Genomic DNA, 25,614 nt, shown 5'->3' with positions numbered 1-25,614 from the left:
TACCGTATTTTCGGACCATAGGGCGCACCCGATTTTAAGGTGCATTAAGTGAAACAAAACAGTCAGATAAGTCAAACTTATCTACTACTACTCAACTCATCCTTCTTGCTTCCTCCATTTCCATACCATTGATACCATGTTGAATTCTCTCAGAGTTGTTCTAATCCCGTGTTGTTGCAGTACATTAACAACTAACCTCGTATTGTGGATGGATTATCTCAGTTGTTCTCCTGACTGAAGTTTGGTCCGTTTACAGCATCCTGCCATGTGATTGCATTTGTCCCTAACCATCGGGAACTTTTATTGAGTGGAAAAAGGTTAGCGTTCATCCTCCAGCTTCATTGTGTTTATGTTATGCTAACATACCTGTGTCGCTAGCGATCACGTAGCACATCATTATACCAGCTAGCCCAACTTCAGTAACCTTACAAACGTCACTGCTGTTTAGTTTTCCGTCTTCATTTATGTTGGAAGTGAGAGCAGAGCTGTACGTTTTAATTTGTTCAGAAATCTCTCAGTCAGAACATGGCATATCATGTTTAGGTGGAAACTAGCGAGCTAACTTCCTGCTAACTCCGTTAAATGTAATAAGTTCAGTTTTCATGGATGCCTGGATGTTAAACTTTATTGCTGATCATTTCATTAAAGATGAAAGAATTTAGACAGTTTTTAACTAATGCCGCAGTGTTCGTTTGACTTTGGGACCTGAAGTGGAGTTTGGACCTGGATTATACTCCGTGAGGATCGTGACTACGGTAGCTGTAATGCTTCGACAGCGGCTTCGTCGCTTACCAAAGCCGTACTAAAACATTTTTGACAGATTTTTGAGCACTGTGTACCACATAAAATCAGTCCGGGGTCAGTAAGCACAACCAGATCTCATACATAAGGCGCACTGTCGATTTTTGAGAAAATTAAAAGATTTTAAGTGCGCCTTATTTTGTGAAAAATACGGTATATTATCTTTGCTAGAGGATTACCCGCTCGTTGCACTGCTCATGTTAGATTGTGTCTGTCACTACTGAAATTAACTGCCTGTCTTAAAGTGTTCAAGTTAGTCCAGTGTTAGTAAATGTATACCTATAGTACAGTCTCTACAATCATGGCTGTAACTAAGGATTACAGGATATATACTCAGACTGTGGTACTTGTTCCAGCAAAAATTTTAAGCTTCTTCTGTTGTTTACCTGAAAGGATTCTTGGTATGAATTGTTAACGTTATGATTTCAATTGTTTATAATTAATATTCCCAAAATTAAAAGGTAAATGGACTACTTCTTACATAGCGATTTTCTTCTCTTGTTGAACACTCAGAGTATTTTATACAACATGCCTCATTCACACCCAATCATACAAGTACTTTTTTCTATGCTTTTTCTACTTAAGTGCTTTCTATCAAACATTTACACTCCACTCAACAAATCAGAGAGAAACTTGGGGTTCAAGTTCTTACCCAAGAATACTTCAGCACGCAGACTGGAGCAGCCAGGGATCAAACCACCACCAGATGTCCTGCTCTACCTCCTGAGCTACAGCCACAACTAATTACAAGCTTTGGCATGCTATTGGAGGCTAAATAAGCAACATGTTAGCATTTAGCTAACTATTTAATGTATTTTCTTGTCTTTTTATTTTGGAATTTTTACAAGTACACTGAACATGTTTATTGTTGTTTGGTATTTACATGCACAAAAACAAAATATACACTTATATACAGTATGTGTGCTGGCACATAAATACACTCAGTTATACAAGGGGTTTGTACAGTTTGGAAAAGACCTTTGTCTTCCTTTGTTTAACTTTCAACCAAACCAACCATGACACCAACAAACCCATCATCAGTGTTTCCACGACAACAGCTTTATCACGCCCAGAGTTCACATACATACAAATGTGATTCCTGTGCTATTGTAATCTCTTTTCATCGGCTCAGTCATGAGTACAATCACAATAGATATGCGTGTCCTTGGGAGAATTAATATATCCAACCATAAAAAAAAAGAAGTGATTTTCCTTCACACCTCCGTTGTGCCATGGTCCCTGGGTGGCGTAGACAGGAAATAGGAATGACTGCTTCCTGCCTGAGCCAGCTTTGAAGGCAGTGTATGAGGGACAATCTCATGGCGAAGCAATGTTCCTGCGCTTTCAGCAGGCTCTTTGTAATATCTGATTTACAGTTTCCCTCTTGCTGTTTCATCTGTGATTTAGTGTTTCCCGGTCAGATGGCTATCAGCTGTCTTACATGTCCGCTCTGGTCCTGCGGGACAGTACATGGAAAAAGAGAAGCATAAGATTACTTTATGCTACAATCAGGATCTTGCTGATCTGCATTTTTAATGGATAACAATATTGATCTACACTGCTGTTAAAAATGAATTGATTTCTTAGTTTTTTTGCACATTTGTCACACTTAAATGTTTCAAATCGTCAAACAAATTTAAATATTAGACAATAGTAACTGTACTAAAAACGTAAATAAAAAATGTAGTTTTAGAATGATTTCATTTATTGAGAAAAGTAATAAATAAATATAAATTACTCAGCCCCAAAACCTAATAACTAGTTGTGCCACCCTTGGCAGCAAAAAAGCAGTCAAGGGTTTTCAAACATAAATGTTTAAGGTCATGCCAAAACATGTCAATCTGGTTAAGTCCAGACTTTGGTTAGCCCACTCCTAAATCTTACTTTCGGTGTTATTTTTTGAGCCATTCAGGGGCGGACTTGCTGCTGCTAAATAACCCAAATACACTTGAACCTCAGGCCTCAAACTGGTGGCCGGACATTGTCTCTAAGGAGTTTCTGGTAGAGAGCAGAATCCAATTATGGCAATTCATCCATGTCCTGAAGCAGCAGAGGAGCCACAGTCCATCACACTACCACCACCATGTTTGACTGTTGATATCATTTTCTTTTCTTTTCATTTTTGCCCAGTCTCTTTCTTATTGGTGAATCATGAACACTGACCACATGTGAGAGTAGAGAAGCCTGCAGTTGTTTAAATGTTGCTTTGAGCTCTCTTCTGACCTTCTAGAGTTGTCAATGCAATCTTGAATGAGTTTTCTCCATTTGTGGATAATGGCTTCTACAATGGTTCAATGGAGTCCTAAAGCATCACAAATGGCTTTGTAACCCCCTTTCAGACTAAAGTCCATCCCTTTGTTTTTGTTATCTATTGTCTGTTCTTGAATTTCTTTACATTGTGGCACGATGTGCTGCCTTTGGAGGTCTTTGAGCTTTCTTTTCTTTGTCAGATAGCTGGGTATGGCTAGTGAAGTTGAACTCAGATTTCCAAAACATTTGATTCATTATTCATAATTTAATGAGGTGGGCATGTTTTTCTTCCCACACAGGGTCAAGTAGGTTTGGATAGTGTTTTTTCCCTAATAAATAAGATTATTATTATTTTAAAATAGTGTTTTATATTTACTCTGGTTGTTCTTGTCTAATATTAAAATTTATTTGATGATCTGAAACATTTAATTATGAAAAAAATGCATAAAAGGAAGAAATCGGGAAGAGTGCAAATACTTTTTCATGGCTCTGTGCTTTCTGAGGAACGCCGGAGACTTTAGCGTTACACTGCCTCTTGCTGCCCCTCTACAACACACGTTCCTGATAATACTCAGCACTTTCCCCCAGCTTAACCTCTGACCTTGTCCCTTTTTTAACCCTCAACCTTACTATAACCTGAACCCCATCGTAATTCCCTGAAACTATAAATCTCAAACTAACCTTAAATTAAAGGCTGGGGTGATTTAGAGGTCAGCACTTTTATCCTTCACCTGTCTTCTAGTTCAAATTTCACCTATTGATTTTTCCCCTCAACGTTTCAAATCAGTTTAGAAACAGCATTAAATTTTGTGAGTATTGCATTTTTTTCACTTAGTCTTGACATTAACTTGACATCAAAACAGACTTTTGATTAAGACATAAATGAGTTGACGCTCACATTTGTAACTGATCTTTGGCCCCAAAGCTGATTGTACTCACTCGAGACAGTTGTGTTTTACACCAGACAAACTGCAGCTCATATCAGAAGCATCGCAGAACCGACTCTCCACTCAGCATCGATAAAATTTGTACCAGGTCTTTTTTTTTTTAGGGAAACTGCAGATGAGGAGGGAGGAAATCAGACACAGGAATGAAATAGAGCTGATTTTCAGAATAAAATACTATTGCATACTAAACACTCTGCTTCTAAAATCCTCCTCTTGTGATATAAAGCCACGCATGGAATAGAGCAAACCATGTTGAAGACATGACGTCAGAAACATTGTGACTTGTATTCCCAGGGTATTCCCAAGGCTGTGGAGTGATGATTTCCTGGAGAAGTTCAGATATGGTAAAGGAAGCACATATGGCAGATACACTGACTTCCCAAATGCAGGACAGTGGAGGCATAAATGCTGAACCAATAGCTTTTAATATTAAGTTAATGTGAAAGCTTTAAAAACGTCAGGGTCAAAATAAGAATACAAAGGAGAGCAATCAAACCGGTGAATGTACTTGTATCTTCGGTCCCTAGATAAATATGGATTATAATGATAATATTAAAGTATACTTTAAAAGGTTTTATGTTCTTTGATTTTTCTTTGTAATTATTATTTGAGGTTTGGACTTTTTCACACTTCACGTTTTCTGGTTTCAGTGGATTTAGTTTATTATCCACTTTATTCTTTTAACTACTCCTGTGTCTTTTTTGTTTCCTGTGTCATTGTCTTGTTTACAACTGTGTCTTGTTGCCCCAGCTGTTACCACTTCCCTGATTACCTCATGTATATATATTACTATTCCTGACATTCCTCTTAGTCTCTTTCCTAATATCTTGTATCCCCTCTGGCGCTCCGTTTCCTGGCTACCTGTGAAGACGTTTGTATTTCAGTTTGGTCCGGTTTTTGGATCAACTTTATTAAAGGTTTACTTTTGTTTGAATCCTGCATGTTGATCCTTAAACTACGATAGACGAACACATTCACCCCTCTCCCTGATGAATAATTCTGTGATTTAATTGGTGTGGGATTTGATTTGAGGTTTGTTCCATTAAATTGCTTTTCCTGAAGTAAAACTTGGTATTTTATTGCATTTTCATTGTCCACTTGGAACAGACAGTAAGGAAAAAGGAACTTAGTTTGAAGTTCTTTTTTCTCTCATCCACAGTCCAAGCTTGCTCATTTTGACCTTTGACCTTATAGCTGTTCAACCAGTTTCATTTGGGGATTTATTATTTTTTTCCATAAGAAATTTCAACAATAGCCCAGGGCTCAACTCTTATTCGGTCACATTTCCATGCTTATGGCACAAACATTAGTTAAAGGAGCTGTTGAATGTTTACACAGTAGAACAAACTCAGCAGCAGAGGTCTCATAAACATACGGTGACCACGGAGTCTGCGCTTCATCTCTACAGTTTATCACTCAGTGGAAGGAGACGAATGACAGGAAGGAGCAGAAAGAACGATGACAGGAATGTGAGAAAGAGCGAATGAAAAATGATCTAGGTAAGTTAGAGGATTTGGAGTGAGAAGAAAAGCAACTTTTGGCAGTTGCTGTGATGGTTTTTGAGTCTCTGTTGTTCACCCTAATTATTACAGTGTATACAGTTTCAAACAAGTCTCAGCCATGTTAACAATCAGCTCATTAAAACTGAAAAATAATATAAATAGTTGATATTTTTCCATGGGATACCCTTTATGTTGCATGTTTTTTTTTTCACTGAGATAGCAGAAGGGGTCTGCAGCAGCAGCACATTAAATAAAATTGAATAAAAATAAAGTTCAAATATAAAATTCACAGCACTTGAAGAAATTTTTTTTTCCGGCAGTCCCACTTTTTTCAGTATATATTGGAGGCTAAAAGCGATTTTACTTTCATGAAAAGAAAGATTTGGCTATACTGCTAATGAGGGTGGTGGTGGCTATTTCCTGAGCTGACTGTTTGCTTTTCACCGAGGCTTTTTGGGGACATTACCAAGGTAGAGAAACGAGTTCAGGTCCAGGATCTCTGAGAAGAGACATCCCACTAGGGCTGGGCGATATATCGAGTTTTTTAAAAATATCGATATATTTTCATACGAGATATAAGATGTGACAATATCGTTTATATCGATATAGTCTATGTTACGTTATAATTATACTTGTGGAGCCGCAGGTTTGCCTCTCTTTCGTCCACTTTTGTCTCTACGCAACGTTACTCTGCCTCGCCTCTCCTTCACTGAACACAACTCCGCCTCCCCCATAGCTTCACCTGACAATGACAAGGCAATGACAAGATGAAAGCGGAAAATCTCCGTTAGCGAGTTACCGCGGATGGCCCCGTGCGTGGGGCTGGACGGCGTCAACGTGTTAGCGAGCTAACCGCGCTAACGAGCTAACGACATGCAGCCCGGAGGGGCTGGACGGCCTAAAATCCTTTCATTTTCTCAAAACTCGACAGTGCGCCTTATGTATGAATTCTGGTTGTGCTTACTGACCGCGAACCGATTTTATGTGGTACACAGCACTCAGCAATCTGTCAAAAAATTTTTTAATATGACTTTGCTAAGCTACGGAGCTGCACGGCTTGATGTCGGAGGATTACGGCTACCGGGGAGGAGCCTCGCGGAGTGATACGTACTGTGTGTGTATAAGGACCACAAATGGCACCTGTTCAGAGACGTGGTGCAGCTGTGAAATCTGTCTCTTTGTTACTATGCTCAGCGTCTATTCGTTTACATTTTGACTGCACAATTGTGAGCTTTTTGTTATGCACAAAAACAACATTTTCTTTTATTTATGGACCATGATTATTTAATAAATGCTGATAATTTATTTTTGAGTAATTTCTTCATGTACATCTATGCTGTATGTAAATAAAAGTGCCCGTGTGACATCTGGGACACAGTGTGACTAGAACTCTCTTTTTGTTCTTAACTTATGGCTTTAAAAAAAAAAAATCGAGATATATATCTTATATCGCCATCCAGCTAAAAAAATATCGAGATATGAATTTTGGGTCATATCGCCCAGCCCTACATCCCACTTCTTTCCAAAAAAAAGCTGAACAGATGGACAGATCCAAGAAATATGTGCCTGATCCAGGGAAACCGATCCTCACTCCCACCATCAGAATCAGATTCTTCAAGCAGAAATCTGTCCAAAAACAAGGATTTATTGGAAGCCACGTTTCCTCTAATATTACTCTATCAGTTTAGTTTTCCAAGTCTTGTCTCTTGCCGTTGGTTCATTTTTTTTCACTAAGAAGTGCTTGTTTGATTTTACTATAATGCATTTAATATTAAGTTTGGACTCTTTACCTCCACCAGATCAGATAAGAGTTTCTGAAACCATTTCTTTAGCATGCGGTTGCAGTGTAACCTAAACCCTAGCTCTAGTGCTTCACTGGTGACCTTGTGAATGTTAAGAGGTTAAGTATGTGAAAATATCTAAACTGTTGAAGTTGGAGCAACTTATTTCCTTTAAAAGAAAATAAATGGTGGCTCAGCACATAAATCCTCTCTGTCCAGATCAATAGATTCACATAAACCCTGCAAATTACTTTGATTTCCAGCTGTTATTATTTGGCAAATGTGATGCCTTTCTCTGTCCGTACCTTTGATCTTGTCACGCTGGAACAAAGCATGGATCACTGGATGCTGGCCAGCTCAGCAGTTTTATTTCTCTGTGGAGATGAATTCTTTTTCTCTCCATTCAGTCTAACACTGAGGACATCATCAATATACAAAAAAAACTAGACATTGAAAAGAGGAACTGAAAAATAAATGACATTTATTTATTTATTTATTTTTTGACATTTCAGCATTCATATCAATATAAAACCTGTACTTTATGCTTTAAAAAAACAAAAAGTAGAAAGACTAATAGCTGACCTTTTTCATCTGGAAGCAGCCTGTTAACTGTTTTGAGTGTTTTAATGGTAGCCTGTTTGGAAAATGTTTTTTGTCCTGCCATGACTTCTCAGTTGCTGTTGCTCTTGCAATCCATGAGTGACCAATCACGGATAAGAAATGTGCAGCAGTCTTTGGACTTCTTTATTGCTGCTTTTCAATAGTTTGCCTTTAGCATGAGTTACACAACTAGCTATATTGTGTCTCATAGCAATGTGCCTCGCTTCTGTCAGTCTGCCCCAGGGCAGCTGTGGCTACAACTGTAGCTTGCCTCCACCAGTGTGTGAATGTGAGAGTGAATGAATAGTGGTATTGTAAAGCGCTTTGGGTGCCTTGAAAAGCGCTATATAAATCCAATCCATTATTATTATAATTATTACTAGGTTGCCTGGTGGGCGTCTTCAGACAGTTGTGGTCTGACAACCAACAGCATGAATGCCGACAGATTGTCAACATGTTGCAGTCTATGTGAGTGAGTCTGTGCTGATGAGTGCAACTCATCTGCGACACGTCTCTGTACAACAGGTCTCAACTTAGCTGGTTGCCAACTGGTTGTATTCTTCTTATATTCCTATGTAAAAGCAAGGCTGCCAAGCACCTATGTCACTTTGCAGTTACATTCCCATCCTGCAACAACTACGTCACTTTTGTAGAAGAATTTATTTGTTTTGCATCCATCAGGTTCTGTCTGGAATGAAAGTAGTTGATATGGATTTGCATCAAGATGTATGGAGTATGGAGATGGTAACAGATTTGCAGCAGATGGCTTATTGTGATTTATTACAGTTAATCACAAACAGATTCCAAGCAATTGCCAGCTTGACCCCATTCAATCACAAACTGATAGCAGACTGACTTCTGCTTGTTGCCATTTTATTGCCATCTTGACACACCAAAGCAGCTTTGAAGACAGCTGACAGCAAGTGGTTGCAGACCTGGTCCTCATGTTCGAAGCAACCATTGCAAGGCAACAAGATTGCAAGTGCATTGCACGGTTGAAATTATTTTAGTCATGCTAAACAGATTAAAAGTGACCAAACCCTGTCATTCCTGGCGTGACCAGAGCATTGACCTCAGTGTGACACCTCAAGCTGAGGGAGCTTTTTGCTGTCGCCATGTTGGTGTTTTGCTTTGAAGGACTGGATCTTACGGCGAAACTAAATGACCAGCTAATCAATAGATGTGTTTGCTTTGAGTCCCAGTATTATAGCTGGCTCAATATACTGATAGGTTACTCTTCAGCCTTTTCACACACATCCTGGCAATGAGAGAAGTACCTCTTTGCAGTACGAGCACCACTGTTCCCTGAAGTAAAATGCATATCCTGTATGTGCGTGCATGGAGCTGTGGTGTTGTGTGAAAAAGTCCAGGGCCAGCCTCATCCTGATCTTTCCCTCTCATCACGGCTGTGTCTGTTTTTAATCTGGGCCAGTGATTTATGAAGGAGCCTGGGCTGTGTATATCTCCTCACTTCCTTTCATTTCTCAAATGGTTTGTGCACCGCGGGATGATAGATTTATCTACACACAACCCCTGCATGACTAATTAACTCTGAAATATCAGGGCCAGATGTGGAACTAAAAGAAAGACCCCAGAGTGCTTTCTCTCTCGCTCGATCTTACTCTTTCCTTTTTCCTAACTGTTGCTTGTGATTTTTCTTCTTTTCTTTGCCCCTTCTCAGCACTTGGCTATAATTCTGCTGATAATATGACAGGCTGTTTTAGGAAAATGTAAATGTTGTAGGGACTGAAATAGCAAATTGACACAGTCGATAGTTTGGATTTTGAAGGCAGCTCAAATAAATGTGTTTGCCTGAAGCAACACTTGTTTTTCTTTTTCTCTTTACAGTCTGGGTTTGTTACACACAAATTTGCAATTAAATGTGCACATGAGGTTCAAATGAAAGCCCAGTGATCACAGACTTAGTGATTAATGGGGGAAATGAAGACAAACATGAGCATTATTACCCAAAGTGTTCTTTGTCCAACTTCAACCTATCAAACCTTTTAAAGCTGTTTTATAAGCAGAATCGGTTTTGAATTTCTTTAAATTGTCAAGAATGATGACAGATATAAAAATCGAATATGTTCATTAGATTTTCCCCTCTTCTACTTTTGATAGAGCTTTACATGCAAATTATACAAATGATGTAGTTTTTCTTCTTTCATTTTTAGAAATACTTGAGCCAGAACATAGCACATCATCTAGCTAGCTCAGCTAGCTATGCTAAGATGCTAACATCCCAATCTGCTAAATCTTTAAAATCTTTTTTAATCAAGTTCGATTAAGTATGCTGATCATTTTGTGAGTGCAGTGGGGTGGGTTGAGTGGATTCCCACTCATTTTCTATGTCACTTGTGACCGGTAACACCACAGATATAACAAGGTTGATTAAAACACTCAAAATTCAATGAAAGAGGTGACCATCACTTTTATATGTTCAAGCGCATAGTGTGGAAGATATAAGGCCTTGAGGCAATCAGATGTAAAACACAATACTTATGAGTGTTTTAAGTTGTAAATCAGTCAGATTTGACCCGAATCCGACAGGAAGGCTAGAAATGTAACCACACATCGGGGACATCAATGCAGCCCACAGTTATTGTGATCGGCCAATTCAGTGCAGTCAATGCCTCCTGTGAATTTCCGGCAACTTTTTCACAGCTAGTTTTGAATTGATCAGTGAGAGAATGTCAAAAAACACAACCAGACAAAGAGTCAATCATGATATCATGTACATGCTGTACATGTAATGCACCAGCACAAGCATATTCGTCACGTCTGCTAATTGACGTCCGCTTAGCTAGTGTGTTTGTGCTGTTGGTGCATTTTAGAGGATTTTAAGCAATTATCTGACAAATAAAATGATTTGCTGTGTGGCACAGACCATCCAAGAAGTTTGCTTGTTTAAGATTTAGTTGGTCAATTTCTAGCATTTCATTGGCATGAAATACGGAAATAGTCAAATAATACCATTTTACACCAGATACGCAAACGGACATTACTTCAGGTCAATTAGCTCGCTGAAACAATTTCTCTGCCTCTCCACATTTAGTCTCAACTTGGGTTCACAATGTTCTGTGAAAAGTCGACATTGACACATTTGGTGTGTGATCCGAAAAAGTCAGAATTTTGTTTTTTATTTTTATATTTCAGTGTGGCCACGGCTTTCTTTTGAAGCATTGAAGTATGAGAAAAATAAGCTTACATGTCACTTCATCTGTGACCTTGATGAACATTTTCTTGACAAGGTTAATGTGCCACTTGCAAGGTTCTTACTGAACAGTACATGATGTTCCATATTAGAGTAAAAAAGAAGATAAAAGAGGGGCTTTGAGTGTGGCTAGCTAAGTGAGTGATGGCTAAAATGCTCAGCTTCAGAGGATCTAAAATGAGCAAACAAAAGACCGCCATGGTCGTTGGTAGTGACGCGCCATTAGCATTGCAAAAAGGGGACATTTCCTCGAAGTACGCTGCCTTATTAGCCTCCACTCACAAAGAATGGTCTCTTATTAGCATTACTGATCTCCAAGGTTATCTTGAAAAAACAACATTTTTCAGACTCCTCTCTGACTTTTTCCGCGTGCTTCATTTTTTAAAATAGGTTGGTATGAACTGAGTAAGTCAGGAGAAAGACAAGGAGGTGATGAGTAAACCTCTTCTGGGCAGATCCACCTTAAAAAAAGCCAGAAGGCCCCTCTGACACGCTGACAGCTTGCCATGAGTGACGTGTGATCTGTACAAATTTCAGGACTAATAAATCTACCTGTCAGAGGAAGGAGACTTGAAAGGGCCGCTGCCCCGCGGCACAGCTTAAATGCAACTGCTGTTGATGAAATTCTGTAGGCTGGAGAATTACAGCTGTCAGGAAAAAACGCCTACATCAGATCTGACGGCTCGCCTGGCTCCTATACCAACCTGTTCTCTGTCTCACAAAGCCTGTATGCTTTCATTTCCTCTGATCCAAAATATGTGAGACATGAACTTTCAAAAACTAGGGTGGGAAATATTATCTTTGCTACGTGCAACCACGCACTTTCCCTACATTTACTATTTGTTCTTTCTCACAACAAAACGTTCTCTGGAAGGAACAAAGTTAAATCATATCGCACACAGCTGTTTTGCTTTTCCATTACAGAGCAGCTCTATTTTCTTTTTGCTTTGAAGTTCAGCTGGACCGTAGCCAGTAAGAGACATATTCACTGCTGGTCCATGACAGTTATAAACATCAGCTCACCCATTCCATCATCTAAAGAGAGAGGCATAAACCAGCTGAGTGTGTTGCTGTATTTATGGCTAAACGAGTGGAAAAGCCATTGCTCCCTCTAATCTGTCATAAAGAGGATTTATGGGTGTGTGATGTGAGGACCTTGTTCAGACTGTATTGACTCATCTCATGCAGGCTCCATAAGGCATGCAGCTACCCCGGCTCCAAATCAATGGATGAAGAAGTCAATATAAAAAAAACTTTTGTATTTCCATTTAGTGAAAAGAAATCTATTACTGACCACAGGAGCCTGTTTTCTTTGTATAACTAAACAACCGAATCTGCAGCCATGCTAACAGCAGGCTACACTTTACATGTTAGCATGATAGCATACATATAACAGCTAGGTGTTGTTCTCTGTCTCCACAGGCTTAGAGGATTAGCTTGATAACATGCCAACATTTGCTTATTTGCACAGAACACTATTTACAGCCGAAGCTTTGACATTCAAATTTTGTCCTTCTGATTAATTAAAATCTAAAAACATCCTGTTAAAGCAAGAAAAAAAGTCAGAGTCAGTCCAGAGGTTTTTCACTGGGGACCATGAACATCTCAAACAAATTCTATCCAATAGCTACTGATGCTGTTGCACTCCAAATCTTTAATATCATAGTAATGCAAGAACCAAGATTTAGCAAGTCGATTGCTATTCAAACTGGTAGCTGAAAACTGTGTGTGGTGCTAGATCACAATGTGAATATGTTTGCCAGAATTCCATTATGATGTCTCAAGGCATGTCATAAAACAGTGTTAACGTTATCATGACACCATGTGATAGTCAGAGGATCATCGAACAATTCTTCCTCAGGGTAGCACAAACATCTGAACCGAAACTCCATGAAAGTCCATCTGGTAATGCTTCAGATATTTCAGTATGCACTGAAGTGGTGAACTGACTGACAATGTAGCCTAATAATGATTTATAATGGGCTTTAAAGGAGAAAATATTTGTATCACGGGGAAAATAAGAGCAGTGCTTCTCTGTTACCCCTCTTTAACCCCTCTATCATGTCAGTGACCTTCTGGCCCCTTGTTTAACTCCCAGCATGCCCTGGGGCTTGAGGTTCACGCCTGGGTCTTGACCAACAGACACAGTCAAAGGTCATTCTCTCTTTGCTTAAGGTATCTTATCTTAAGGCATGTGTGTGTCACCTCTTCAACTCCCAAAACACCCTGCTGGGACCAACAAAAAAACAAGCATAAAAATTCCTGCTTACAGCTGAACCTTGTTTATTTCTCAACACTATGTGTATATGCTTGTAAATGTGCGTTGACACTTCTCTGTACTTTTTTTTTTTTTTTTTGCTGATGTGGGTGCGATGTACAGGAATACAGGGCCAGGGCCTCCATGTGGTTAAAAAACAAACTTTTCTGTACTCTAATCTCCTTTTACACAAATATGTGGGTGGTGGGTTTTGCAAAAAATAAAAACTAAATGAAATAAATTAGGTAACTCTGTGTACTGAAAAGGATCTGAGGTATGAAAAGTCAACCAATGGAGATGCACCATTGAAAAACAAAAAGGAAAAACCTATCTAAGTGAGATTTGAGTAAAAGCATATATACCCAATAGCTTTTTTTAGGTACCCGTTCAGCTTATCTTTAGTACAAACATCTAATCAGGGAATCACATGGCAGTAAATATGTTTGTTCATTTATGTAGAAGCTCAAACTGAGCATCAGAATAGTGAAGAAAGAAGGTTTTTAGATCTTTAAATGCATTGTGTTTGTCACCGGCACACTGAGTAATTCAGAAAGAGCTGATCTACTGAGATTTCCTGCATGGCCATCTGTAGGGTTTACAGAGAAAGGTCTGAGAGAGAAAATATTCAGTGAGTGGCAGTTCGCCGCAGGGAAAATACCTTGTTGATGTCAGGGTTGAGTAGAGAATGGCCAGACTGGGTTGATTTGTTAGCAAGTCAAACTCGTTACAACCGATGTTTGCCGGAGAGCGTCTCTGAATGCACAACTCATCGAAACTTGAAGCAGATGAGCGACATCAACAGAAGACCACACCACGTGCCACTTCTCATAACAGGAAACCGAGCTGCAGTTCTCACTGCCTCATCAAAAACTGGACAACAGAAGATGGGAAAAATGTTATCTACCAGCTATCTGATTGGTCTTGACTTCTGCTGTGACATCCAGATGACATGGTCTGAATTTGGCATAAAGAACATGAAAGCATGTTTCATGTTCCTATTATCAACAGTTCAAGCTGATGGTGGTGTAATGGTGTGGGGTGATATCTTCTTGGCACCCTCTGGGCCCCTCAGTGCTAACTGAGCATTGTTTAAACACCACAACTGAATCTATGTCGAATCTATCTCAGTAAGAATTAAGCCAGTTCTGAAGGCAAAACCCAATTGTCAGGCAGTTCAAGAGACCTGTCAGTGTTACCACAAAGCTGACAGTGAGGACGAAACTTTGAAGTAAAAGACTTTCAGTGGGTGTAATTTTGTCCCTAAGTCTAAGTTTGGCTAGTTATTTAAGAAGAACAGCCTGATTCTGTTGATACAAATGAGTCCATTCACCAGCAGTCTTGATGACCCACAATTGAGAGATGATTTTAAAACCTCTGATGGTTAAAATAAAACAGAAACACAAGTCCCAATCAGCATTGTGTGACTGGGAACACTCACATGATAAACAGTGGTCTTAACCGAGTTAAGGGGATGAATCAGCCATATTTCATTTCATTTACTTAACCACTTAGCAGATGATGGAGGTAGTGCTGCATTTTGTTTCTCACCATGTTTCTTCGCTTAACCTAAACGAGGTAGAAGTTTCTAGCCTTCCGTCGTAATCTAATTGCAAAGTGTGGAAGGAAAACATTCAAGGCATAAACAGGGAGTTAATCTTTATCTCTGAACTCACCGCCTGCCTGTCAATTGGAGGGAAGGGCGGCAAGAAAAAAAACAAAAAAACCCAACACAGGTATAATTTAGCATGACAGGCTTCTGGTGGCGGCCGGGGTGAAGAGTTCACAGAGAGAAACAGACGCTGTGTGTGTGTGTGTGTGTGTGTGTGTGTGTGTGTGTGTGTGTGTGTGTGTGTGTGTGTGTAAGGGACAAAGACTACAGCAGTTAGATTTACTATATGTGGACCACATTTATGTATAGCGGTACAACTCTTCCACTATATAGCAAAGGAAGCATCTGAGAGTTTGACAATCGCTAAACACAGCGGCGATTGTTCACAGACTTGGGCACAAAAAGGTCAAGCAACTGTAGCACAAGCACATCTATTCAAAGCCTTCAAAAATCAAGTGTGGCTACCCAACAGAACTTCTTTTATTTCAATTCCAGCCCATTACATTGAACCTACTGTCTCTTATTCGCACACTGACACAACGAGAATGTCTTTTGACAAGGGTGAACGGGACGAAAGCGGAGGATGACCCAGGGCTGGGACAGCACGGACTAGACGGGGTGCTGGGGGCCTCGGAGGCATATGTTGTGGATCCATGACAGTCGATGGGGCCGAAGAAAGAGCAGAGCAAAGCCGCAAAGAGTATGGGTGTGATAATGGATTCCCATATTAGGTCCGTCAAGGTCTGATGAAAAATGGGATATGGCAGCAGCTTGGCATGGGAAGTAGAAAATCTGGTTTGAAGTGCTAAGTTGAGCTTGCTGCTGACTCTATGCTTGGTGGCAGGCACAGGGGACTAGTGCTGGGGATTTTTGGGAGACTGCCCCGGTTCAGAGCGAGGAGTGGAAACACATGGTTTCAATGTGTCTGTCATCTGCAGTACTCTGAGAGCTGTGCTTGTCCACAAGTCTGAATTTGTATCTGTAATTACTTCTGGTTAGTGAGGAAATAGAAACAAAAAAAGAAAGAAAGAAAAAAACCCCAAAATAAAACAAAAAATAGAGTCTGCATGTTTCAGATGGAAATCCCGAGATTTCACCATATACTCCAATCTCCCTTTAAACACCACTCAGCCTCCTCCACAATCTCATACACGTATGTGCATTGAATTCCTGTAGAGTTCATGAGTAACATTGCCCAGGAGCCAGCAGGGTGGAAAGACATAAATTACCCGAGAGTGATGTGACGACACCACACAAACTTTCACGGAGGTTCAGAAAAGCAGTGAGCAACTTTATGGGGAGGATATCGTTTAGCCACTGAAACAAATGCAAGACTGCCTTAAACATGCTCTGTTTCTAATGAGCAGCAGGGGGTAACTCCTCTGGTTACAGATAAAAGCCTTATGGTATGATGTCTATTAGAAAATTAATGTTCGACTAACTACTTTTTGAATTGCTGATGTCCAACTTCAAGTCTCATTGAATACAGCAGGATGTTCACTTTGTAAATGATGGTTCCCATTCGAGCTAACAAAGGACAATAAAGCACCGTATGCTGTGAACTTGCAGTGTTACAGCTCAGTTGAACAACTTGTCTCCAAAGGATTTGATTGTTCCATGGTCCCCCACTCCGTGTGTGTATGTGTGTGTGTGTGTGTGTGTGCAAAGTACCTGGTGAGTGAACGTCATACTTTAAATAAATCACTTGCATCCTCTTTTAGGGACAAAAGCAACACCCCATGACATAATTGATTACATTTTAGTATGAAGATTGAGTATAAGGTAATTAGGGGTGCAACGATACACAAAATTCACGGTTCGGTTCGGTTCGATACTTTGGTGTCACGGTTCGATATTTTTTCGATACAAAAAAATGTTCATGCCTTTTTAATTTGTCATTTATTAAAATTATAAATATATATTTTAACTCAAAAGTACAGTTTTTAAATTTAACCCTAACCCTTGTGCGTGTTTTTTATTTTGACAGCGAATGCGCACCTGCGGACCACTTATGTGCAGCCCTGGTTATTTAGCTCGTCATATTGCAGCCACAGAAATTATTTTGTCCATGAAACCATAAAGCTGCACTTTCTTTTTGCCTCATAGTCTGATTTGTCATAACTTCTCCGTTTTGTGGTAAGCTTTTCTTTGGCTGTCACTTCTTCACCCTGACCTGTCTTATTTGGCTCAGCAGAACTAAAATATATATCCTGCTGCTTTTACACACGCACTCACATAAGCTCAGCGATTCTCTGCGCGATCAACCTCTCACATGTTTAAGCTTGCTGCGGGAGATTTCACTTGTCATGTTTGCATAGTAAGCTAACGATTAATAAGACGATGTCAGAGGAATTGGTGCACAAATTATCATCACTCACCAATCAGTGCTGTCGCTCTCTATACACAGTTCGCACGATTGCAAAGTGAAAGCAAAAAACAAGGGCAAATTCAAACGCGATTTCAATATGTCACATATTGACAGTGGCTCACCGATGCCAATGACATAATTACCCAGCTACATTTCTGAAAGAATGCAAAAGCATTGACATATATTTTTCCTTCCTACAATAGCCCGACGGGCAGGGCAGAGATAGATTTTGGTAGCCCGACTGAAAAAAATCGCTAGCCCCAGGACGTCGGGCTAGCGATATTGCAAGCCCTGTATCTGATTGAGGAATCACTCATCTTTGGAAAAGAGAGTTTATTACAGAGAAATGTCTCTTTCCAAAATAAAAGCTATACTATCCGCTTCTTCTGGGCTATATTCTCAGCAGCATAAGGAGAATCATGTGCTAACAGCTGTCTAAATGACTCGGCTAAAGTTAGTAGCATGCTTGTTGTTTTTGTCTTTGCACTAGGATGATGTCGGCGTAAATGTGCAGTCATATTCGTTGTGTTCCCACTAGTGTTTTCAGGTTAATTTCGTTGAAATGACCTTAACGCCACAACACGGCAAATCTCCGTTAACGAGCTACCGCCGATCGCCCTGTGCGTGGGGCTAGACGGCCAACACGTTAACGAGCTAACTGCGCTAACACACTAGTTCCCACCCATGTAATTGAGCATTGCATGGCACATCCAACATACTGTTTTACTTTAGTCCATGACTCACTTACCTTCAGGGTCATACGTCACATGAAAACCAAAATAATTCCAAACGCCAGATCTGAATGAGGGTGGGGGAGGTCCATGTTGCAAGGAGAGCTTAACTTCTGTCTTGCTAGCTTGCCCTGCGCTCATCCTTCTGACTATGCTGTCTGTGTTGAGGGCTCAGTGGATCTGCGCTCGACAGTGCAGCCTAGGCGGAGTAGTCGAACGCAGATTCACTGAGCGCTCAACACAGACAGCATCGTCAGAAGGAAAGTTGATAAAATAAATTATAAATGTTGTATTGTTCGATACATATGCGTACCGAACCGAAAGCACTGTATCGAACGGTTCAATATCGATATGAATATCGTTGCACCCTTAATAAATATATATATATATATATATATATATATATATATATATATATATATATATATATATATATATATATATTATTTATATATTTTATATATATCTTTTGTCCTGCATCCCTCTCCTCACCGTCAACTGGTCAAGGGGGATGGCTCCCCCTCCCTGAGCATGGTTCTGCTGGAGGTTTCTTCTTGTTAAAAGGGAGTTTTTCTTCCCCACAGTCACCAAGAGCTTGATTGTTGGGGTTTTGTCTCCATCACTGTAGGTTCTTTACCTTACAATATGCCTTGAGGCTTGAGGCTGTGATTTGATGAAAATGTGATTTGAATTGAATCGAATTGTATAAATCATGCTAGGTTCAGTATAGGAACACACCAATTATACAATGACCTTGTATTTTATGATAGTAACTTTTTTTAAAGGGAAGAGAACTCTTACAAGTAGAAAAGAGTGCTAATCTGTATTGGCGTGTTTGTGGTGGGAAAACAGGGTCCCGCATCTGCTTCACTGGCACTAAGGCAGCACCTGCTGGCTGGCTGTGAGGTCTCTTGGATTTCTTCCCACCTTTGACCAGCTGAAAGAACCATGATAAACTGTGTTAACCACTCCTTTGTGAAAGAGTACTGTGCAGTGGTGAGTGATTTACGACCAACACGCAGCTTTTATTAACTGTAATTTATTGCGATGTGGCCTGAAAAGTATAAGCCAATTCAAGTAGAGCAGAGAACAATGGCTCTTCTGCCCAGCCTAGATCAATGTGTCGCTTGATTTTAATACCAAGGCGGGTCCAAATGAGAAGCTCAGCTGAATTCCTAAAACTTCAATTAATGTGACACTTCTCACCTCTTTGAGTATGTCTTTACAGACAGGTTTTGATTTCAAACCAGGGGGAATGGGGCAAACATGAAGTAAGTTTTTTTTTTTTAAAAGTCCCGTTAAACTGGACTTTGGCTTGTTTGCCCCTTGGTGAAGATCCAAACTGCAAAACAAAACAACATCTTAAAGGTCTCTTATAAATAACAGTCTCAGTCTGGTCACAAACAAATTATGAGTTGCTTTGTTATTATGGGGTGGGACTGTGATCTGACTGAGCTCTGACCCAGCCACATGGCACACTTTGCATGTGAGCAGGTGTGCTTTCCATAGTAGGATGACAGGTATACTAAATACCAGATATTTACCAAATAATGCTTGAAAACACTGAAGGGCTCAGGCTCACTCTGCAGCTGAAGAAGAGGAAATTTGATTCATCCGCAGTGTGATTTATCGATTTAGTTAAAAGGCAACGGTATACTGTGAAAGATACACTGAGCCAAAACGCTGGTGAGTCAAATCAGTGTTCTTATGTGGCCTTTGGTGAGTTATTTTGGTTTGTCTGAATTTTTGAATCCTTTTGTTACCATTCAATACCAGGTGCAATATGTAGCCTGAACAGGTACTTCACTGGCTTAGCTAGTAAAAATAAAAATACCAAATAATGCAAATGTCAAGTCACAGGTGTTTGTGTCATTAGACTGCTGTTCAGGGGAAACAGGACAGTTATTTAGGTCTCCTTTAAGGCTTAAAGCTATATAAAATTAACAGTGTGGCCATTTTGCCTAAAGATGCAGTTCATTCTTGTAGAAAGTGCTCATATTGAGTAAAAAAAGTACCAGTCCATTAACCATTTACTATCCTAAATTATTTCTATTTGTTCTGCTTATTATATTTTAGTATATTTTGTTTGGGCTCACTTTTCAGGAGAGAAAATTGACATCCCATTTGCTGTTACAGTTAATTCTAGACCATGGCAAAAAGAAAATCTACTTTCTTTTGATACTAAGGCTTTTGATTAGCAGCTAATCAAATGCACTTGATCAACTGAGTATGAGCAAGTGTGATCACGTCTATAAAAGCAGAAGTTTTGGCAGTTTGCTGGTCCGTGGCATTCAGGTGGAAAGACGTCAGCAGTGATCCTACAGAAACAATTCTTGCTGCCCATCATTCTTGGAAGGGTTATAAGGCTATTTCCAAATTATTGGAAGAAGGTTTTTTTTACAAATGGAAAACATTCATAACAGTTGCCAATCTCCTCTGAAGCAGACGTCCCAGCAAATTCACACCAAAGACAGACTGTGTAATTGTCAGAGAAACTGTAAAGAAAAGTCAAACAAACAAAGAACTACATCTCAAACTCTACAGGCTTCACTTAGCATGATAAATGTTAAAGTTCATGACAGTCCAATTAAAACAAAACTGAACAGTATGGCTTGTTTAGAAGTGTTTCCAAGAGAAAAATCCATTCTCTCCAACAAGACCATGGAGGCACAGTTAGCAGAGCTACATCTAAACAAACCACAAGACTTCTGGAACAATTCCTTTAAACAGATGAGACCAAAGTGGAGATGTTTGGTCATAATTCATAGCACCACATTTGGCATGACAAACACCACAAACTAAAGCATACACTGTACAGTATACCAGCTGTGAAGTATGGTGGTGGAGAGATGATGATTTGGGCTTGCTTGGCAGTTACAGGACCTGGGCGCCTTGCAGTCACTGTGTTGCCCACAAACTCCTCTGTATAGCAAAATGTTCTAGAGTTAAATATGAGGCCATCTGTCTGATACCTGAAGCCTAGCTTTAATTAGATCATGCAACAGGGCAATGATGCCAAGGACAGCAGCAAATCTCCAACAGACTGACTGATCAAGGTGTTTCAGTGCTTTTAGGTGCTTTTTTGGTCCTTTCTTTATTTGTTTTGTACCATCTACCTGATAGTAACAGTTAAAATATTGAGTGACCAGGGCCAGATGGATGCTTTTATGATGTTAGTGGCAGTTTTGAGGCAGCGGGGACTGTGCAAGTCCTCCAGAGCAGGGAAGGAGCATCCAGTAATTTTTCTGGGCTGTGTTGCTAACCCCCTGGAGCTCATTTTCTGTTGTACTGTGCAGCAGAACCAAACATATATAGCCACTTTGAGATTACCCACTGTTTCTTTGAAGCCTTAGTGATAGCATTTTGACTGCTGCCATATTACAATTTTATTGCCAGAAGTGACCAAATCCAAGGAAGAATAAACTTCTGAGATAGTCTGTATCACATCACAAACTCTACCGAACTATGCAAATACCATAAAAAATACTGTTGATATAAATTCATTAAAAATACTTTAAAAGGCACCAACAGTATAAATACAGTAGAGAGGATCGGGCAAGTGATTTCATTTAGTGGAGATGAGTCCGCACAGGTAAAATTTGCTAGGCAGATGGCACAAGTCAATGAAAATGGCCACGCTGCCAATAAATCTTATGAATAAATCTTCTTTTTGTTGGTAACGGTACTGGTTTTATGTTGTTGTATTTATCTGTGATGCCTTGAAGGCTGATCTGTGAAAATATTGTCGTACATAAACCGGTTTGTGGTGCATAAAAGGTTGAAGACCGCTGGTCTACAGAGGTATAGTATCCTTTGTGGGTAGTATAAATTAAGTAAAAGGATGCACATGTCTTTAAATTGCTTAAAAATGCTGGTAGTTGGTCACAGAAACATTTTATCATTACAGAAGGACACACTGTGAGCACATGTTTGTGTTGGATAACTCCTTTATGGATTTTACCCATCCTATCATCACTATTTGAAGCTTTCCTTGAGTTGAGAGACAGACCGTAGTCTTTCACCCTCAGGCTATGTTCGTGTCAGGATTCAGTTTAGGGTGTGACAATGAGGATCATCTGGCTCATATCAGCCAAACAATCACGGTTCAGTGCCCTCAGACAGGCGGAGAGACAAGTTGGCCCAGACATGCCACAGAGAGGTGCTGACAGCACCATCCAGGACAGTCTCTGTCTGCGTGATCCGTCTTTATATTCCCCTAGATAAGAAGACTCTGAATTAATTACACTACAGGCATCTCTAAAATGCTGGATAGCTTTGCGCCCTTTACGTCTTGCTGGTGCTGAGAGAGAGATGTTCCTCCTTGTTGTCTTCGCCATGAAGCCGCTCTTCAAAGGTTATCAATCTAAATTCCAAGGCAGGAATTAGAGAGACACGGAGGATGAAATAGATCTGAAGAGCTTTGATGAGAGAGGTTTACCATGAAGGAAGCTTTCAAAGCACAAAAGGCTTCTCTGCTCCTGTTCTTTGCCTTCTGTCCCCCTTGTCATTTTCAAAGATTACTACAACACTCATACTGCCACAGTCATACTGTAGCTTTGAGCTACAAACTGAACTCATACTGGTGGAAGGTTTCATGTACAACGCTGCTCGCTTGTCTCTTTCTGTTTTTGCAGTCTGTAGTGTAGTGACATGTGCAGACTGCGGACCGGCTCCAGCAACAGATATCCTGCTAGCATTTTAATATCGAGAGATGTGGGAAGTGATAAAAGGAGAAAGAAAATAAGTAAGATGTCATCTGTAATCTCAAACACCAAATGTGAGCTTTCATTATTTTCACTGCCACCCCTTGTCTGGCTCCTAAGCACTGCCGTAACATTAGCCGTGTTGCTTGGAGCGACACCCTGTCAGGTAGAGTTTAGAGACTCACAGTATCCGGTAACCCTTCGGCAGGGTGAGTGTGAGCCGCAGAAAAAACAGCAAGAGAGCTGAAGAGAAACAATGAGAAAGACAAGTAGAAAGAAGAGTGAGGATTGATCGTGACAATTTGGAGCTGCCGTTGTCTCATGTGACCGCCTGCTGCCAAGGAAGCCAGATTAGGAATGTTTGAAAGTTACTCTATTGATATTTGCACAACACAATAACCAGGATCTGGGTTTGACGTTGCTCTCCATAATAATACATTAAGCTGCTCATAAACTATTTAAAGTTGTCCCTCTATTTGACTCCTAATCACTTTTCTGCCTTTAAAGGTTCAGAGGGAATGTGACGTGAATGCAAATTTGAATACAAAACAACACCGGCCCTCAACCTTTCACAGACGAAAGTCTCCATCACAGGTACACTCAGAAGTTTTTTCATTTACTTAATCGAAAAAATGATAATGTCTTTTTATAATTATTCTAATAGGGCGGGGTTTGCTGTTTGTGGAAGCTGTCATGTTTTCCCACCACATTTTAATACAGTGGCTAGGTAAGATGTTCTGACTAACACCGTTTTATGTAAGTGGCTGGAAACCGGCAACAAATGCCTGCTAATGTTAGGTTAGAATGTCCTTAAAATCACACTTTAAACTAAACAAAAAACTGTTTGGTTATATTTGATTATACTCAACCTTTCCCATATTGCTGGCTAACAGTAGCTAACAGTAGCTAGCAGAGGCTAACGCTAGCTAACCGTGGCAAAACAGCAGTGTTTACTGGCACCAAGCTTAAGCATATCCTCAATAACTCACTTCAGTATCACTGACATTGGACAGAAGTCATCTTCACTGACTCATTGACATTAAGGTTTTAAAGCCTCCTCCAGAATAAATAAAGGTGGACACTTCTCAGCTGTCATTAGCAGCTAAAATAAACAATGGACTTAGCATCTAAACAATATGGAAAAAATTTGAGACGTATTTGCTCCAGAGTCACTTTGCTATGTGAGTACACTCACTGCAGATGAAAGGTGGCCAGAGTTTTTGAGGTAAAAAGGTAAAATGCTGTAAAAACTTTTAACTGACCTACCTGTTGATATTTGTCAACCTTTCTGCTGTGTTTTCAAAGTAGTTCTGGACACTCACATCCCATAGAGCAGCTCAGGCTGATCTTTAGTTGTATCAAATAGTCCACAGGACACAGTTATTGTCACCCCAAATAAAGTAAATGTAGGATTTAGATTTGAATTGCAATTTATGAGGTAAATCTTTTAAATATAGAATAGAGATTACATATTATCCTTAGTCTAGATATCAACCACCTCAGCATATTTATATACAGTTAGGTTGTAGTCGGAGGAGTACTGACCAATCAAGTATGATCAGCTTTGGCTGCATGAAAGAACAGTGTACATGAGGAGTTTAGAAAAGAAACTCAACTTTTTACTAGGATATATATATATATATATTTTATTACCCTTATTGAGTTATTTGCAGTCATAACAAGACTGTAAACGATGACAGGCACATGGAACGGGAACACATAGATATCGTGATCTGTTATGCAGATATTCACTGGCTTCACCCACAGCCCTGACACATTGGCCGTTGCCGCTGGAAACTAAGTCACCAGAGGTTTGCCTTGGGTTCCTATGCTGGCGAAGATGAATATGGGGAAATTGGATAAAAGTGTAAATGTTTTCAGGAAATACAGTGACTTAGTCTGACTTCTTCCTGACAGGTTTCTAAAAGAAAAAAAATCTAATTTCCTGATGGTATTCACCTCAGTTTTCACTCTGACTGAATCTATACATCGATACGTCAGAAAATGCCTTTTTATTTTGTCCACATTAACTCTGACTTATACGTGTCACATAGCTGTGTAGCTTTTTCCAGTCTCAGTTTGGATACTTCCTGTCCGTCCCCCCCTCTGTCTCTCGCTCTTTGTTTTCTGTTCATTTTGCTGCCTGTGCACAAACATGTCTGCTGTCTGCCTGCCTGCCTTGCAGCCAGCAGGTTTGAGGCCTATATTTAATCACCACAAGGCTTAACTCCCTCCGTCGGTGACGGCTCATTTGACGTGGCGGCCCTGGGCTCTCTCTTTCCGATCCAGTGCCAAATACAATAACTCCTCTCTTTCGTTACCCTGCTGCATTTTATAATTTTGCTATTTTTCAATGTCAAGGCTGGGCCTTTTGAAGAGTTTTTATTGAATTTCCTGCTGGACCCTGCTGTTGGGGCTTTTTTTTTGCAGCCTTCACTGCCACCACGCTTTCTCCCAGAAAACCTTGCATTTTCTCCTGTTCTTTTGTTGTATTTCCCCTTTTGTTTAAACGCATATTTTTAAGTACAGTGTTTCGTTGTCTGTAATAAATTAAAGCCCAGTGCCCAGCGTGCAGAAAATCCCCTTGCATATTTACTATTAAAGGTTCTTGTTACCCATCTCTTTCCTCTGGGTAATATTATCTATCCCTCCTCAGTTACATGTGTTCGCAATTCTTAAGCATTATAAATCTTCTGGGGAGCTGTCATGAGTGTCTTGAAAGCATTAAAATGCCTGTTGTTTGACCAAATGGAAAGAGAGTGGATTCAAACAGTACTTCACTCTTCCTGTCTCCCGAGTTCGTAGGAGTTAATGCATTTGGCAGTAGCAGATGTCTTTCTCCGTTCAGAGT

At 40.0% G+C, this 25,614-nt stretch overlaps 1 long non-coding RNA gene across 1 annotated transcript; it reads right to left on the bottom strand.

Annotated features, from left to right (window-relative positions):
- Positions 1-1,515: 1,515 nt before the first annotated feature.
- On the bottom strand, positions 1,516-24,212 carry LOC143419726 (uncharacterized). The gene is made up of 3 exons (XR_013099741.1): positions 24,030-24,212; positions 14,011-14,222; positions 1,516-2,257 (listed from the first exon to the last, which is right to left on the bottom strand). It is a non-coding gene; the product is annotated as an uncharacterized LOC143419726 (long non-coding RNA).
- Positions 24,213-25,614: the final 1,402 nt, after the last annotated feature.

The sequence above is a fragment of the Maylandia zebra genome, linkage group LG7 (assembly GCF_041146795.1).
Source record: "Maylandia zebra isolate NMK-2024a linkage group LG7, Mzebra_GT3a, whole genome shotgun sequence".
Lineage (NCBI taxonomy): Eukaryota > Metazoa > Chordata > Actinopteri > Cichliformes > Cichlidae > Maylandia > Maylandia zebra.
The sequence above is the reverse complement of the archived record's forward strand: the minus strand, read 5'-3'. Positions and strand labels throughout refer to the sequence as shown.